This window comes from Aphelocoma coerulescens, chromosome 27 (assembly GCF_041296385.1).
Source record: "Aphelocoma coerulescens isolate FSJ_1873_10779 chromosome 27, UR_Acoe_1.0, whole genome shotgun sequence".
In the NCBI taxonomy this organism is placed as follows: domain Eukaryota; kingdom Metazoa; phylum Chordata; class Aves; order Passeriformes; family Corvidae; genus Aphelocoma; species Aphelocoma coerulescens.
The window spans coordinates 3,858,766-3,877,754 of NC_091040.1; positions in this window are offsets into that span (position 1 = coordinate 3,858,766).

The window sequence follows — 18,989 nt, forward strand, 5'->3', positions numbered from 1 at the left end:
GCTCGGGGAGCTGGGCCAGCTGGAGCAGGATGCTCTGCCTAAGCAGGGATACAGCAGCTCCAAGTGTGGCTTGTTTACACTTTAGCAGTAATAGCTTGAGCAAGGAGGGTCTCCTGATTTTAGTGTTAAAGAGTGCTGAGCCCAGCTTGACCAAACTGTCCTACCCACCATTGTCACTGAAAACATCAGGATCAATCAAGCTCTCTACTACTACTTTTACTATTAGAAAGCAGGCATGACTTTCTTACAGAGCTCCTCTAAACATGCACACACTCTTTCAAAACGTTGCACTATTTATATGTTTTAGCAAAGAAATGAATGTTCATTGGCTCTAAATTGCATCATGCTCTTCATTAATTATTTTTCTCTTCTATTGGTTATTGCCTTCTTGCTTCTCTTGCTAATTAGTCCCCATTTTCAGTCTTTTTCTTCTCTTTTTCCCAGATAGAGAGGTATTGTGGTTTAAAGCCAGGTGGAAATTAAGCACCCCGCAGCTGCTTGCTCAACCACCTCTTCTTCTCCCCTCACTGGTGGAATGGGGAGGAGATTTGAAGTCAAAGTTGTATGTCGAATTAAGAACTGCTTAGTAATTGAAAAGAAAGTGAAATGCAACAATAGCTTAAGAATGATAATGAAAAGGAAGCAAAGAAGTGATGCACAATGCAATTGCACACCAGCTGCTGACTGATGCCAGAGCCCCCTTGCCCAGCTCCCTTCTAGGCAGCTCCTCCCAGTTTATACAGCAGGCATGATGTTGTGTGATGTGGGACATGCCTTTGGTCAGCTCAGGTCACCTGTCCCAGCTGAGCTTCCTCCCAGGTTCTTTTGTGAACCTCCTCACTGGCAGAGCAGAAGAGAAGGAAAAAAAAATTCCTTGCCTTAGGATAAACATGACAGCAGAACCCAAAACTTGAGTGTGTTCTCAACACCATTCTCATTCCGAATCCAAAGCACAGCACTGGAACAGCTACTGAGAAGAAATTAACTCTAGCCTAGCTGAAGCCAGGACAATGGGATTAGGGTACAATTGCTGAATTGTCTGTCTCTTGATCTCAGGGTTCTGCAAAATGGGCTTGTGGTTCATAAATTCCTTGTGTCCAGCTTCAGCAATGTATCTCTCTTTCTCCACGCGCCAATTTCCTGATTGTTTTTTCCGAGGAAAACCCAGCCCTGTTGAACTCAAAGCCTTTTGAGCGTTCTCTAAGCTTTTATCCCGTTGAAACCTTTGATTTCCTCCGCTTCTCCGGGCACCAATTCCCTGCTTTTTGCGAGGAAAACCCAGCCCCGTTGAACTCAAAAGCTTGGGAGCACTCTTTAAAAAACTTCAACCCCGCTTTTTAGCTCTGCCCCGATTCTGTTGGAGCCAGCCACCCTGAGTGGGAATCTGGCTTGTGGTGGTTCTCAAGCCCCACATGCCCTCCCTGGATGGGGGAGAAAGTCCTTGCCAGGAGTAAGAGATGAAGGGCACTTTTGGTTCTTCTCAGTCTCCAGGTTGTTTGTTGTATCTTATCAGTAACTTACATGCTGCTGAATAGCATGAAGCAGAGCAAGTACCAAAAGACAAAATGCAGGAAACTCAAGGCCTTTTTAAAGAGAAACCACCCAGTTGTCACTAAGAATGTCCATTCTTTGGACTGTTCTACCAATGCCTAATGAACTGTCCATTCATGTAGCCTGTGCTGTGGCATTTCCTGACCAATCATTCTGTGCTCCCAACACTGCAGAAAATGGAGTAGGTGAAGAAGAAGGAAGAGAGCTGAAAAAGCACAGGGATCCTCCATTTTGTCTTCATCCACTTACCATACTAATAAACCTCCAAGTTTAAATTTTTCACCCTGGGACAAACTATATCTTGTACTATCATCTAACTCACACCCTTGTAGATTCTAATTCATCCCAAAGCCTTGGCAGCTCTCCCCATGGACAAAGGAGTGTTTCCCTGGGGGGATGGATCCCTCAGGATAGGCAGAGAAACACTCCCTGCACTTTGGGTTCCAACATGGCCAAAGCTGTGTCTGATCAAAACCTAAGCAAGCCTGGAGGAAGGAGTAAATGTCGAGCTGCTAAAAACCTGCCCAGGAGAGACAGCAGCTGGGTGGGGGCAGCCAGCCAAGGTTCAGCCAGTGCAGCCTCTGAAGGGTCCCTTTGGTGGTGCCAGTGCAGGGTCAGCCCGTGGGGGTACCTTGAGGGCAGATCAAATTCACTGGAAATGAACCTTGGGTGCTTTGCTGCATGAGTGTCACAGGCACAGGACTGTGCCTGGGAGGAGTGGAACAGAAATGCCCAGCACCCTGTGCACCACACAAAACTGTGAGCAGGCCTGGGACAGCTCTGGGGGGCCTTTACTCGTTAGTCTTGGCAGGCTTTTACTGACTACATTTGACTCATGCCAGCAGATGAGCAGCTCTTCATCAGCAGCACAGGGGAGTCCTGGTGACTTCCACCTGTGAGAGGAGCCATGTGGATTCTTGTGTGCCTGGCAACCATGTGGTTCTACGGTCTCAAGGGGACCCATAGCTGTGTGGCCCCGTGTCACAGAGGGGCAGAGATGTGGCACCTCTGCAGTGATTGTGACCTCCCCTGCCCAGTGCTTGGTGTCCTGAAAGCAGGCTGGCCTTCAGGACAGCTCGGCTCTTCCTCTGCTGCTCGTGTGCCTGTCTTTGAAACAAATTGGTTGTTTACTGTCCTCCTCACCTTTCATCCTCCCAAAGGTGATCATGATTTGACTCTTGGGATAGATCACAGAGGAAGGAGATATGGGATAAAAGTCTAGGCCGCTTTATACCTTGCTAGCTGTAGGCTGAGCTGTTCCACCTTTATAGGCTGACCAGCTATGGGCTAGGGTAGAGTTCCTATTTGCTGATTCTTGTTTCTTTCCTATAGCCTAGGCTAGGTAAGTAGGGGGTGAGTGTAGTCTGAGGGGCTGGGCTCAGCCTAGAGTCAAGCCAAAAAGCCCACCTTGAGTGCTGCAGGAGGGAGCGAGACAGGAAAAGGAGAGCAGCAAAGGCAGGAGTTAAATGAGTGGCTGAAAGCTGGTCACTCCTGCATAGGAGCTGGGAAAGGCAGAGAGCTCTGCTGCTGCTGCAGTGCCAGGAGAGCAGCAGCAGGGCCTCTTCAGAGAAGGTACCATGTACTGGAGCACTTCAAAAGGACCTTTGAAGCTGCTGTGAACTGGGGCTCTGGCACTGCTCCTAAGGGTGTGAGCCTGCAGCTCGGCAGCAGCACGAGCACCTCTGAACCACTTGATGGCATTTGCTGTTCTATAGGTTGTGTTTATCTGGAGTTTTCCCACTTTTGGTGAGCTGCAGTGATTTATTTGCAATCAGGTGGTGGGATTGACACCGATCTCTGGCCTGACGACCTTGGTCATCCAGAGCTTTGTCCTCTGTTCCTGAGAGAGGCAATGGCCACAACAGGGAACAATTCCTGTGAGTATCAGCTTCAGCAGCGTGTTTGCACTTTCTGAATCCCCACAGACAGCTGACATGGCTGGTGGTCAGATCCCAGAATGATGTGCTCCCAATCTAGAGGGAACTCTGGGATGTTTGCTGAGAGCAGCCAGACTGAGCCGGGGGATTTTGGACTTTATGATTAGTCACAGGGAAACACCTTTTGTCTCTCTTTTGCCACTATGTCCAAGACTTTGAACCATCATTGCTCATAGAGAGCTCTGGCATCCTTTGAGTTACCTTCTCAAGTTACCTTACTTGTGTTCAGTACTTGCTTGTTTTCAGTAAGTTATAATCAGGAAAAGGGCAAGCTTGACCTGATAGTGCAGTCTACAGCTGTAGTGAGAAAGGAAGGTAGCCTGAGGCCAAGAAATCAGATCTGGGTTTGTTGGACTCTTGGCAAAGTAAGCAGGGGGACAGACTTTTGCAAGCCAGTAAATTTCAATGGCAGTGCCAGGGTTCCCCTGCTACTGAGTTGAAGGTTTGACCTGCTTGTCCTGAGAGCTCCAAGTTGAAAAATGCTTTTGTTCTTCATCTCATCTCTTTTGCAATGGAATTTCTCTGCAGTCACTGCTGAGGGAATGGCTCCTCCACAAAGGATCCTCTTTCCACCGGAGAAGATTTGCATGGTCTGGCAGCAGAGACAGAGTGCTGGAGCAGGACTCTTAAACGTGGGCAACACGTGCTTCCTCAATGCTGTGCTGCAGTGCTTGACCTACACCCCCCCACTGGCCAACTACCTGCTCTCCCGAGAGCACAGCCAGGCCTGTGAGTGCTTTTAGGAACATCTCCTTGCCAATCTAATAATTAAATCCCAAAGATTCCTGGAATCTGGAATTTGATTGAGGAGAAGAGCAGCCCTTTTTCAGCCCCATGAGTTGAGGTTCTTTGAACACTCAAGCCTAGAAGGCACTTGTCCTATGCAGCTGTCGTACTCTTCATGAAGGCACCTCTTTGTAGCTGCAGCTCTCTATTCCTGCAAGTTAAACCCTCTTGGCTTATTGCCCAGAAAACTTCTGTCAGTTTAGCATCCCTCTTGAGAACATTTTCTGCAGGCTAAAATGCCCTGGGATGGGTGGGGCATTGGGAGGAGTGGAGTATTGCACTGGAGTGGGAGTGGAAGAGGAGGAGTATCCCAGTGCTGTGGGTATTTTGCTAACCTGAGGACCTTGCCTCCTTCTCTCTTCAGGTCGGCAGCAAGGTTTCTGCATGATGTGCATCATGGAAACACACGTTACCAAGGTCTTGCATTCCCCTGTCAATGCCATCCTGCCTCTGGCTGTCCTCAGGGTGTTCAGATGTAAGTCATTCCAGGTGCTTGGACAGGTTTTCTTCCCTGCTGGGATGAGAGAACGACCAACTTCTTTCTTAGGCATAGGAGAACATTTTCAGCTTGGAAGGGAGGAAGATGCCCATGACTTCCTGTGCTGTACTGTCAATGCCATGCAGAGAGCTTGTCTGAGTGCCAGCAGCGAGTAAGCACAAGCAAATGACCCTTAGAAAGTTCTCAGCCCTTTGGACTGCTTGATGGGCTCCCATCAAGGAAAACCTAAAGCAAGGGCTTTGAGGCAAAGCAAAATTCTTGGAGGAGATCATGCTCTGTCTTACCACTTGTTTCCAGCTTGGACATCTCTTCTCAGTCTACTACCATTGTCCATCAAATATTTGGGGGCTTTCTGAGATCCAGAGGTACGTTTCCACAAATATTGCTCTCCTAACCATTGCCTGTGCCCTTCTGTCTGCCTGTGCCTGACACTTGGTCTTGGGACTGCTGGGCCAGGTAAAACCCGTGTAAATGGGCAATGTCAGTCAGCTCCCCATGGCTCAGCATTTGGATTTTTCCTTCCAGTCACCTGCTTCAGCTGCAAAGCCGTTTCTGATTCCTACGAGGCCTTCCTGGATGTCCCTTTGGATATCAAAGTAAGAGGCTTTGCAATTGTGCTTCAAGACATCCCCAGGCCCCTGTAGCTTTGCAGAGTCAACACATGAAGGCTACAAGACATGTAGTCTATGAAAATGTAGACTGTGAACAGAAGAGATCTTGGTGGTGGGTGGGAAGGGAAATGGGTGGTGTCCTCCCGCAGAGGCCGCGGCACTGGTCTCTCTGGAGGTGCTGTCTCTAAGCTCAAGAAGCAGCATTATTCTCTCTGCAGCCTTGATACATCCTCATCCTTGTTCCCTTTGCCCTCCTAAACACCTGTCTGGCTCCCAGGCTGATGGGTTGGATTGTTTGCACCACTGATGGCCCTGCACACTGTCATTAGTTGAACTGAGCCGTGGGACAGGGAGGCAGCTCCTGATGGCTCCAGGAGCCCCTGGGACACAGGGAAATGTTCAGCATCCCACTCTCCTTCTGCCTCCCTCTGAACACTGCTTGCAGGTTCCTGGTGGGTCTCTTCAGCATCAGCTGCAGAGGTCTTCTTGTGAACTCCTGGGAAATGCTTGGGTGAGGGCATTTCCCACAGCTCAGTGCATTCATTTCTCACTCCTCCAGGCAGCCTCGTCCCTCACTGGAGCTCTGGAGGACTTTGTGACTCCCGAGCACCTGGATGGTGAAAACTGCTTTAAATGCAGCAAGTAAGATGATTACTAAGAACATATGAACATCAGGTCCTGTGGGAGGGGGCTGCATGTCACTGGGGAGAAGGCATCTTCTCATGGAGGTTTAGTGCACACAAATGAGATGCAGCTTTTTTTAAATGTGGCAGTGAGTAGCTTAGGATGGCAAAAGCTGTGTGAGACAGGGAAGGTTGCCTGGCCACCTTGTGGGAGGATTGGGTGCATTCAGCACTGGGCTCTGTGCTTTGTTTCAAGGTGTAAGAAGAATGTTGCCGCCTCCAAGAGGTTCACAATCCATTGTGCACCCAAGGTTCTCACGGTGTGTCTGAAAAGGTTTGACTGTTTCAGCGGCAGGAAGATCAGCAAGGTGTGTACACAGCTGGTGTGCAGCTTTCTCTTCCTGGAGCAGATTTCCTGGAGCAGTATGCTTGTCACAAGCCACTCGTGTTGGCTTAGTCGTGTTCCCTTCTGGGGAGAGAAGAATTCCCTTGGGAGGACAGGCAAGCGCTCTTCTCCAGCAGAGCTGCTTTGGGCAAGAACAGTTTCCTGCCAGCCAAACTTGATGAAAAACCAGCTGTTGATGAGCCCCAAAGATGTATTTACACACCTGTGGCCCCTGGACTTGGCAGACTATTTCATGTCCCAGATCAGGATCACTTCTGAGCCCCGTCGGTGTCTCTGTAGGTTGTGCAGTACCCCGAGTACTTGGATCTTCGCCCATACATGTCTCAGGCAGATGGAGAACCCCTCCATTACTCCTTATACGCCGTCCTGGTGCACAGTGGGGTCACCTGCCATGGAGGACACTATTTCTGCTACACAAAGGTCAAGAGCAACTTCCTTCCTTTCCACTGGGGAAAAATGTGGGCTGGGGAAGATAAACTTCCCCATCAGTGTTACTGACAGCCAAGGTTTTGGGGCAGAAGGTCTCCTTAGGGGCTGGGCTGGATTTGTTTTGACCTACTCTTTGTTTGGTAGTTTTCTGCCTGTGTTTTTGGAGAGAAAGCATGCAGAGATCCTTGCCTTGTTTTTTACAGGCCAGCAACGGCCTGTGGTACCAGATGGATGATGAGTCTGTGGAGCTTCGTTGCATTGCCACAGCTCTCAGGCAGCAAGCCTACCTGCTGTTTTATGCCAGGTAATAGCCAGCATTCAGATGTTGTTCAGAAGATGTTTCCTTTTCCCTGTTTCTTGTTTTGCTTCTCCCACTCCTGAGTGCTTTCCTCACTGAATGCAATTGCTACCTGCAGCATTCAGTGCTGTAAAATCTGTCCTAGCCCATATCTGTCCTTCAGGCTGCTGCCCTGATGTAAGCTGCTACTTGTCTGCTTTCTGATGCTGGACTTATGTAGAGAAGAGGGAGAGAACTTAAAGGGGCTGGCCAGGAAAGATGGGGAGGGACTCTTTATCAGGGAGCGTTGGCCAGGATGAAGGGTATCAGTTTTCAGCTGAGCCAGGGCAGGTTTCCATTAGATATTAGGAAGAAATGCTTCAGTTGAAGGGTGGTGAGGCCCTGGCACAGGCTGCCAAAAGAAGCTGGGGTGCCCCGGGCCTGGAAGTGTTCAAGGCCAGGTTGGCCAGGGCTTGGAGAACCCTGGTCTGCTGTAGGGTATTCCTGCCCATGACAGGGGGGTGGAACAAAAGGAGCTTTAAGGTCCCTTCCAACCCAAACAAGTGTGTGGATTTCTGAAATGGAGGCTGTAGATGGTCTAAAGACGAGGTTTTGCTGGGATAGGAGCAGGCTGGTTGGGAAGAGTGGGTGGGAAGCTGCATTTTCTCTTAGTGGCCTTGGTTAAGTCTTCTCTTTGTCATAGAAACCTGTCCAAGAAAATGACGGAAGCCCAGAGGAGGCTGCAACAACAGCCCAAACCAGAGATCACTCTTTTTTTCTGCAGATGCTCTGATGAGAAAATTGGAGAAAGGGCTTCTTCCTCGCTGGCACCACCATATGGCCCTTCCTTCCTCAGGCAGGGGGCAGCCAGCAGCAAGGTGGCTTCTGTTGGACCCCAGGGTTTGCCTGGTAGGACTAAGGTAATTCTGGGGAGGTGCTCAGGGCACCAGAAGAGCGGCTGATTTCTTTCTAGGATCTCAGCATTTCTCCTTTTGCCTGCCACACTGCAGCATTCTTCACAGCCACAATGCTGCTTCCTCTCAAACCATGCCACCTGGTGCCATCCTATTTGTGTGCCTTTGGCCCTCTGGCCTTGGCAGCCCTCCAGTGAAATGTCCCCTGCCAGAACTTGTGGGGGTTCCCCAGTGACTCCGGTCCTTTCAGGAGAAAAGGGCAGGAACTCTCCCCAGCTCTCTTTGCAGGCCGTGGCGCTGGGCGTGGAAGAGAGCGGCAGGAAGCAGGCCCGGAGCAGATCCCCGCTGTGGGGCAGGAATGTGCACAGCTCGTTTGTGGGCAGCACGGACTGGGAGCACTCTGCAGGGAGGAGAACTGGCCCTCCAAGCTGTGGCCGTGCTGCCAGGGATGGTGCAGCTTCAGGGCCTTCCAACAGGAGGTTCCAGGGGGCTGCTGCCCCCAGGGCTGCTCAGGAGCAAACCCAGCTGAGGCAGAGAGAGATGAGCGGATCCATGCGGGGGGGCTACGACCTCTGCAGCCGCTTTGTGCGACACTCAGACTGTGAGCCCTCAGCAAGGAACAGGAAGAGGCAGAGAACAAGTTCTCCACGTTGGGACCAAAGCCCCAGTGCAGTTCCAGGGCCCTCCAACAGCAGCTTGAAGCAGGCTCCCGTGCTCAGGGCTGCTCGGGAGCAAAGCCGACCAAGAGAGCAGAGAAGATTCCCACGGCGGGGCTGCGATGAGCGCAGCCGCTGTGTGCAGGGCACAGAGCACCAGCCCTCCCTGAGCAAGAGGAAGAGGGGGAGAAGTCCTCCACACTGTGACGAAGCCCCAGTGGATAATGCACTTCCAGGGCCCTCCAACAGCAGCTTCAGGCAGCCTCCCGTGCTCAGGGCTGGTCCGCAGCAAACCCAACCAAGGCGGACAGAGCGGAGAAGATCCTCACGGCGGGGCTACAGTGGCCGCAGACGGTTTGTGCAGGGCACAGAGCACCAGCCTTCGCTGAAGAAGAGGAGGGTTTCCATGCCCCAGAGATTGACATAAGACAAGTGCTCAGGGCACTCGGGGAGGTTGTGGCCCTGAAGCAGAAGGCAAGATTAGCACTGCATTTTTTAGCAAAGGTGTCCTTGTTTTCTCAGACTCACACGCCTTCTCAGACATGAGGGAAGAATTTCTTTAACTGGAAGACGATGCTAATGATAGACTAAATGGCTTTAGTTAGAATTCTTTATTCCACAGTGTAGATGGTTAGGGCTGCTAATATAGTAGAGTGTTTGGAAGCAATAGTGAAGCAATTCTATTAAAGCTAGAAAAATAAATATTAAGTAGAGACCCTTGCCAATATTAATAAATATTAAGTAGAGACCCTGGACAAGTCTCTTTTTCTCACGGCGAAACCTTGCTGGGTGTCCCCCCTCAGGGGAGGAATCTCCACACACACTCGGAGAAGGGGGGTGTTAGAAGTCTGTCCCATTTTATAGTCTAAAGGGGTGGACTGTCAGCCAGGGGCTGCTCGGGGAGCTGGGCCAGCTGGAGCAGGATGCTCTGCCTAAGCAGGGATACAGCAGCTCCAAGTGTGGCTTGTTTACACTTTAGCAGTAATAGCTTGAGCAAGGAGGGTCTCCTGATTTTAGTGTTAAAGAGTGCTGAGCCCAGCTTGACCAAACTGTCCTACCCACCATTGTCACTGAAAACATCAGGATCAATCAAGCTCTCTACTACTACTTTTACTATTAGAAAGCAGGCATGACTTTCTTACAGAGCTCCTCTAAACATGCACACACTCTTTCAAAACGTTGCACTATTTATATGTTTTAGCAAAGAAATGAATGTTCATTGGCTCTAAATTGCATCATGCTCTTCATTAATTATTTTTCTCTTCTATTGGTTATTGCCTTCTTGCTTCTCTTGCTAATTAGTCCCCATTTTCAGTCTTTTTCTTCTCTTTTTCCCAGATAGAGAGGTATTGTGGTTTAAAGCCAGGTGGAAATTAAGCACCTCGCAGCTGCTTGCTCAACCACCTCTTCTTCTCCCCTCACTGGTGGAATGGGGAGGAGATTTGAAGTCAAAGTTGTATGTTGAATTAAGAACTGCTTAGTAATTGAAAAGAAAGTGAAATGCAACAATAGCTTAAGAATGATAATGAAAAGGAAGCAAACAAGTGATGCACAATGCAATTGCACACCACCTGCTGACTGATGCCAGAGCCCCCTTGCCCAGCTCCCTTCTAGGCAGCTCCTCCCAGTTTATACAGCAGGCATGATGTTGTGTGATGTGGGACATGCCTTTGGTCAGCTCAGGTCACCTGTCCCAGCTGAGCTTCCTCCCAGGTTCTTTTGTGAACCTCCTCACTGGCAGAGCAGAAGAGAAGGAAAAAAAAATTCCTTGCCTTAGGATAAACATGACAGCAGAACCCAAAACTTGAGTGTGTTCTCAACACCATTCTCATTCCGAATCCAAAGCACAGCACTGGAACAGCTACTGAGAAGAAATTAACTCTAGCCTAGCTGAAGCCAGGACAATGGGATTAGGGTACAATTGCTGAATTGTCTGTCTCTTGATCTCAGGGTTCTGCAAAATGGGCTTGTGGTTCATAAATTCCTTGTGTCCAGCTTCAGCAATGTATCTCTCTTTCTCCACGCGCCAATTTCCTGATTGTTTTTTCCGAGGAAAACCCAGCCCTGTTGAACTCAAAGCCTTTTGAGCGTTCTCTAAGCTTTTATCCAGTTGAAACCTTTGATTTCCTCCGCTTCTTCGGGCACCAATTCCCTGCTTTTTGCGAGGAAAACCCAGCCCCGTTGAACTCAAAAGCTTGGGAGCACTCTTTAAAAAACTTCAACCCCGTTTTTTAGCTCTGCCCCGATTCTGTTGGAGCCAGCCACCCTGAGTGGGAATCTGGCTTGTGGTGGTTCTCAAGCCCCACATGTCCTCCCTGGATGGGGGAGAAAGTCCTTGCCAGGAGTAAGAGATGAAGGGCACTTTTGGTTCTTCTCAGTCTCCAGGTTGTTTCTTGTATCTTATCAGTAACTTACATGCTGCCCAATAGCATGAAGCAGAGCAAGTACCAAAAGACAAAATGCAGGAAACTCAAGGCCTTTTTAAAGAGAAACCACCCAGGTGTCACTAAGAATGTCCATTCTTTGGACTGTTCTACCAATGCCTAATGAACTGTCCATTCATGTAGCCTGTGCTGTGGCATTTCCTAAGCAATCATTCTGTGCTCCCAACACTGCAGAAAATGGAGTAGGTGAAGAAGAAGGAAGAGAGCTGAAAAAGCACAGGGATCCTCCATTTTGTCTTCATCCACTTACCATACTAATAAACCTCCAAGTTTAAATTTTTCACCCTGGGACAAACTATATCTTGTACTAACATCTAACGCACACCCTTGTCGATTCTAATTCATCCCAAAGCCTTGGCAGCTCTCTCCATGGACAAAGGAGTGTTTCCCTGGGGGGATGGATCCCTCAGGATAGGCAGAGAAACACTCCCTGCACTTTGGGTTCCAACATGGCCAAAGCTGTGTCTGATCAAAACCTAAGCAAGCCTGGAGGAAGGAGTAAATGTCAAGCTGCTAAAAACCTGCCCAGGAGAGACAGCAGCTGGGTGGGGGCAGCCAGCCAAGGTTCAGCCAGTGCAGCCTCTGAAGGGTCCCTTTGGTGGTGCCAGTGCAGGGTCAGCCCGTGGGGGTACCTTGAGGGCAGATCAAATTCACTGGAAATGAACCTTGGGTGCTTTGCTGCACGAGTGTCACAGGCACAGGACTGTGCCTGGGAGGAGTGGAACAGAAATGCCCAGCACCCTGTGCACCACACAAAACTGTGAGCAGGCCTGGGCCAGCTCTCGGGGGCCTTTACTCGTTAGTCTTGGCAGGCTTTTACTGACTACATTTGACTCATGCCAGCAGATGAGCAGCTCTTCATCAGCAGCACAGGGGAGTCCTGGTGACTTCCCCCTGTGAGAGGAGCCATGTGGATTCTTGTGTGCCTGGCAACCATGTGGTTCTACGGTCTCAAGGGGACCCATAGCTGTGTGGCCCCGTGTCACAGAGGGGCAGAGATGTGGCACCTCTGCAGTGATTGTGACCTCCCCTGCCCAGTGCTTGGTGTCCTGAAAGCAGGCTGGCCTTCAGGACAGCTCGGCTCTTCCTCTGCTGCTCGTGTGCCTGTCTTTGAAACAAATTGGTTGTTTACTGTCCTCCTCACCTTTCATCCTCCCAAAGGTGATCATGATTTGACTCTTGGGATAGATCACAGAGGAAGGAGATATGGGATAAAAGTCTAGGCCGCTTTATACCTTGCTAGCTGTAGGCTGAGCTGTTCCACCTTTATAGGCTGACCAGCTATGGGCTAGGGTAGAGTTCCTATTTGCTGATTCTTGTTTCTTTCCTATAGCCTAGGCTAGGTAAGTAGGGGGTGAGTGTAGTCTGAGGGGCTGGGCTCAGCCTAGAGTCAAGCCAAAAAGCCCACCTTGAGTGCTGCAGGAGGGAGCGAGACAGGAAAAGGAGAGCAGCAAAGGCAGGAGTTAAATGAGTGGCTGAAAGCTGGTCACTCCTGCATAGGAGCTGGGAAAGGCAGAGAGCTCTGCTGCTGCTGCAGTGCCAGGAGAGCAGCAGCAGGGCCTCTTCAGAGAAGGTACCATGTACTGGAGCACTTCAAAAGGACCTTTGAAGCTGCTGTGAACTGGGGCTCTGGCACTGCTCCTAAGGGTGTGAGCCTGCAGCTCGGCAGCAGCACGAGCACCTCTGAACCACTTGATGGCATTTGCTGTTCTCTAGGTTGTGTTTCTTTGCAGTTTTCCCACTTTTGGTGAGCTGCAGTGATTTATTTGCAATCAGGTGGTGGGATTGACACCGATCTCTGGCCTGACGACCTTGGTCATCCAGAGCTTTGTCCTCTGTTCCTGAGAGAGGCAATGGCCACAACAGGGAACAATTCCTGTGAGTATCAGCTTCAGCAGCGTGTTTGCACTTTCTGAATCCCCACAGACAGCTGACATGGCTGGTGGTCAGATCCCAGAATGATGTGCTCCCAATCTAGAGGGAACTCTGGGATGTTTGCTGAGAGCAGCCAGACTGAGCCGGGGGATTTTGGACTTTATGATTAGTCACAGGAAAACACCTTTTGTCTCTCTTTTGCCACTATGTCCAAGACTTTGAACCATCATTGCTCATAGAGAGCTCTGGCATCCTTTGAGTTACCTTCTCAAGTTACCTTACTTGTGTTCAGTACTTGCTTGTTTTCAGTAAGTTATAATCAGGAAAAGGGCAAGCTTGACCTGATAGTGCAGTCTACAGCTGTAGTGAGAAAGGAAGGTAGCCTGAGGCCAAGAAATCAGATCTGGGTTTGTTGGACTCTTGGCAAAGTAAGCAGGGGGACAGACTTTTGCAAGCCAGTAAATTTCAATGGCAGTGCCAGGGTTCCCCTGCTACTGAGTTGAAGGTTTGACCTGCTTGTCCTGAGAGCTCCAAGTTGAAAAATGCTTTTGTTCTTCATCTCATCTCTTTTGCAATGGAATTTCTCTGCAGTCACTGCTGAGGGAATGGCTCCTCCACAAAGGATCCTCTTTCCACCGGAGAAGATTTGCATGGTCTGGCAGCAGAGACAGAGTGCTGGAGCAGGACTCTTAAACGTGGGCAACACGTGCTTCCTCAATGCTGTGCTGCAGTGCTTGACCTACACCCCCCCACTGGCCAACTACCTGCTCTCCCGAGAGCACAGCCAGGCCTGTGAGTGCTTTTAGGAACATCTCCTTGCCAATCTAATAATTAAATCCCAAAGATTCCTGGAATCTGGAATTTGATTGAGGAGAAGAGCAGCCCTTTTTCAGCCCCATGAGTTGAGGTTCTTTGAACACTCAAGCCTAGAAGGCACTTGTCCTATGCAGCTGTCGTACTCTTCATGAAGGCACCTCTTTGTAGCTGCAGCTCTCTATTCCTGCAAGTTAAACCCTCTTGGCTTATTGCCCAGAAAACTTCTGTCAGTTTAGCATCCCTCTTGAGAACATTTTCTGCAGGCTAAAATGCCCTGGGATGGGTGGGGCATTGGGAGGAGTGGAGTATTGCACTGGAGTGGGAGTGGAAGAGGAGGAGTATCCCAGTGCTGTGGGTATTTTGCTAACCTGAGGACCTTGCCTCCTTCTCTCTTCAGGTCGGCAGCAAGGTTTCTGCATGATGTGCATCATGGAAACACACGTTACCAAGGTCTTGCATTCCCCTGTCAATGCCATCCTGCCTCTGGCTGTCCTCAGGGTGTTCAGATGTAAGTCATTCCAGGTGCTTGGACAGGTTTTCTTCCCTGCTGGGATGAGAGAACGACCAACTTCTTTCTTAGGCATAGGAGAACATTTTCAGCTTGGAAGGGAGGAAGATGCCCATGACTTCCTGTGCTGTACTGTCAATGCCATGCAGAGAGCTTGTCTGAGTGCCAGCAGCGAGTAAGCACAAGCAAATGACCCTTAGAAAGTTCTCAGCCCTTTGGACTGCTTGATGGGCTCCCATCAAGGAAAACCTAAAGCAAGGGCTTTGAGGCAAAGCAAAATTCTTGGAGGAGATCATGCTCTGTCTTACCACTTGTTTCCAGCTTGGACATCTCTTCTCAGTCTACTACCATTGTCCATCAAATATTTGGGGGCTTTCTGAGATCCAGAGGTACGTTTCCACAAATATTGCTCTCCTAACCATTGCCTGTGCCCTTCTGTCTGCCTGTGCCTGACACTTGGTCCTGGGACTGCTGGGCCAGGTAAAACCCGTGTAAATGGGCAATGTCAGTCAGCTCCCCATGGCTCAGCATTTGGATTTTTCCTTCCAGTCACCTGCTTCAGCTGCAAAGCCGTTTCTGATTCCTACGAGGCCTTCCTGGATGTCCCTTTGGATATCAAAGTAAGAGGCTTTGCAATTGTGCTTCAAGACATCCCCAGGCCCCTGTAGCTTTGCAGAGTCAACACATGAAGGCTACAAGACATGTAGTCTATGAAAATGTAGACTGTGAACAGAAGAGATCTTGGTGGTGGGTGGGAAGGGAAATGGGTGGTGTCCTCCCGCAGAGGCCGCGGCACTGGTCTCTCTGGAGGTGCTGTCTCTAAGCTCAAGAAGCAGCATTATTCTCTCTGCAGCCTTGATACATCCTCATCCTTGTTCCCTTTGCCCTCCTAAACACCTGTCTGGCTCCCAGGCTGATGGGTTGGATTGTTTGCACCACTGATGGCCCTGCACACTGTCATTAGTTGAACTGAGCCGTGGGACAGGGAGGCAGCTCCTGATGGCTCCAGGAGCCCCTGGGACACAGGGAAATGTTCAGCATCCCACTCTCCTTCTGCCTCCCTCTGAACACTGCTTGCAGGTTCCTGGTGGGTCTCTTCAGCATCAGCTGCAGAGGTCTTCTTGTGAACTCCTGGGAAATGCTTGGGTGAGGGCATTTCCCACAGCTCAGTGCATTCATTTCTCACTCCTCCAGGCAGCCTCGTCCCTCACTGGAGCTCTGGAGGACTTTGTGACTCCCGAGCACCTGGATGGTGAAAACTGCTTTAAATGCAGCAAGTAAGATGATTACTAAGAACATATGAACATCAGGTCCTGTGGGAGGGGGCTGCATGTCACTGGGGAGAAGGCATCTTCTCATGGAGGTTTAGTGCACACAAATGAGATGCAGCTTTTTTTAAATGTGGCAGTGAGTAGCTTAGGATGGCAAAAGCTGTGTGAGACAGGGAAGGTTGCCTGGCCACCTTGTGGGAGGATTGGGTGCATTCAGCACTGGGCTCTGTGCTTTGTTTCAAGGTGTAAGAAGAATGTTGCCGCCTCCAAGAGGTTCACAATCCATTGTGCACCCAAGGTTCTCACGGTGTGTCTGAAAAGGTTTGACTGTTTCAGCGGCAGGAAGATCAGCAAGGTGTGTACACAGCTGGTGTGCAGCTTTCTCTTCCTGGAGCAGATTTCCTGGAGCAGTATGCTTGTCACAAGCCACTCGTGTTGGCTTAGTCGTGTTCCCTTCTGGGGAGAGAAGAATTCCCTTGGGAGGACAGGCAAGCGCTCTTCTCCAGCAGAGCTGCTTTGGGCAAGAACAGTTTCCTGCCAGCCAAACTTGATGAAAAACCAGCTGTTGATGAGCCCCAAAGATGTATTTACACACCTGTGGCCCCTGGACTTGGCAGACTATTTCATGTCCCAGATCAGGATCACTTCTGAGCCCCGTCGGTGTCTCTGTAGGTTGTGCAGTACCCCGAGTACTTGGATCTTCGCCCATACATGTCTCAGGCAGATGGAGAACCCCTCCATTACTCCTTATACGCCGTCCTGGTGCACAGTGGGGTCACCTGCCATGGAGGACACTATTTCTGCTACACAAAGGTCAAGAGCAACTTCCTTCCTTTCCACTGGGGAAAAATGTGGGCTGGGGAAGATAAACTTCCCCATCAGTGTTACTGACAGCCAAGGTTTTGGGGCAGAAGGTCTCCTTAGGGGCTGGGCTGGATTTGTTTTGACCTACTCTTTGTTTGGTAGTTTTCTGCCTGTGTTTTTGGAGAGAAAGCATGCAGAGATCCTTGCCTTGTTTTTTACAGGCCAGCAACGGCCTGTGGTACCAGATGGATGATGAGTCTGTGGAGCTTCGTTGCATTGCCACAGCTCTCAGGCAGCAAGCCTACCTGCTGTTTTATGCCAGGTAATAGCCAGCATTCAGATGTTGTTCAGAAGATGTTTCCTTTTCCCTGTTTCTTGTTTTGCTTCTCCCACTCCTGAGTGCTTTCCTCACTGAATGCAATTGCTACCTGCAGCATTCAGTGCTGTAAAATCTGTCCTAGCCCATATCTGTCCTTCAGGCTGCTGCCCTGATGTAAGCTGCTACTTGTCTGCTTTCTGATGCTGGACTTATGTAGAGAAGAGGGAGAGAACTTAAAGGGGCTGGCCAGGAAAGATGGGGAGGGACTCTTTATCAGGGAGCGTTGGCCAGGATGAAGGGTATCAGTTTTCAGCTGAGCCAGGGCAGGTTTCCATTAGATATTAGGAAGAAATGCTTCAGTTGAAGGGTGGTGAGGCCCTGGCACAGGCTGCCAAAAGAAGCTGGGGTGCCCCGGGCCTGGAAGTGTTCAAGGCCAGGTTGGCCAGGGCTTGGAGAACCCTGGTCTGCTGTAGGGTATTCCTGCCCATGACAGGGGGGTGGAACAAAAGGAGCTTTAAGGTCCCTTCCAACCCAAACAAGTGTGTGGATTTCTGAAATGGAGGCTGTAGATGGTCTAAAGACGAGGTTTTGCTGGGATAGGAGCAGGCTGGTTGGGAAGAGTGGGTGGGAAGCTGCATTTTCTCTTAGTGGCCTTGGTTAAGTCTTCTCTTTGTCATAGAAACCTGTCCAAGAAAATGACGGAAGCCCAGAGGAGGCTGCAACAACAGCCCAAACCAGAGATCACTCTTTTTTTCTGCAGATGCTCTGATGAGAAAATTGGAGAAAGGGCTTCTTCCTCGCTGGCACCACCATATGGCCCTTCCTTCCTCAGGCAGGGGGCAGCCAGCAGCAAGGTGGCTTCTGTTGGACCCCAGGGTTTGCCTGGTAGGACTAAGGTAATTCTGGGGAGGTGCTCAGGGCACCAGAAGAGCGGCTGATTTCTTTCTAGGATCTCAGCATTTCTCCTTTTGCCTGCCACACTGCAGCATTCTTCACAGCCACAATGCTGCTTCCTCTCAAACCATGCCACCTGGTGCCATCCTATTTGTGTGCCTTTGGCCCTCTGGCCTTGGCAGCCCTCCAGTGAAATGTCCCCTGCCAGAACTTGTGGGGGTTCCCCAGTGACTCCGGTCCTTTCAGGAGAAAAGGGCAGGAACTCTCCCCAGCTCTCTTTGCAGGCCGTGGCGCTGGGCGTGGAAGAGAGCGGCAGGAAGCAGGCCCGGAGCAGATCCCCGCTGTGGGGCAGGAATGTGCACAGCTCGTTTGTGGGCAGCACGGACTGGGAGCACTCTGCAGGGAGGAGAACTGGCCCTCCAAGCTGTGGCCGTGCTGCCAGGGATGGTGCAGCTTCAGGGCCTTCCAACAGGAGGTTCCAGGGGGCTGCTGCCCCCAGGGCTGCTCAGGAGCAAACCCAGCTGAGGCAGAGAGAGATGAGCGGATCCATGCGGGGGGGCTACGACCTCTGCAGCCGCTTTGTGCGACACTCAGACTGTGAGCCCTCAGCAAGGAACAGGAAGAGGCAGAGAACAAGTTCTCCACGTTGGGACCAAAGCCCCAGTGCAGTTCCAGGGCCCTCCAACAGCAGCTTGAAGCAGGCTCCCGTGCTCAGGGCTGCTCGGGAGCAAAGCCGACCAAGAGAGCAGAGAAGATTCCCACGGCGGGGCTGCGATGAGCGCAGCCGCTGTGTGCAGGGCACAGAGCACCAGCCCTCCCTGAGCAAGAGGAAGAGGGGGAGAAGTCCTCCACACTGTGACGAAGCCCCAGTGGATAATGCACTTCCAGGGCCCTCCAACAGCAGCTTCAGGCAGCCTCCCGTGCTCAGGGCTGGTCCGCAGCAAACCCAACCAAGGCGGACAGAGCGGAGAAGATCCTCACGGCGGGGCTACAGTGGCCACAGACGGTTTGTGCAGGGCACAGAGCACCAGCCTTCGCTGAAGAAGAGGAGGGTTTCCATGCCCCAGAGATTGACGTCAGACAAGTGCTCAGGGCACTCGGGGAGGTTGTGGCCCTGGCTGAAGCAGAAGGCAAGATTAGCACTGCATTTTTTAGCAAAGGTGTCCTTGTTTTCTCAGACTCACACGCCTTCTCAGACATGAGGGAAGAATTTCTTTAACTGGAAGACGACGCTAATGATAGACTAAATAGCTTTAGTTAGAATTCTTTATTCCACAGTGTAGATGTAGATGGTTAGAGCTGCTAATATAGTAGAGTGTTTCGAAGCAATATTGAAGCAATTCTATTAACGCTAGAAAAATAAATATTA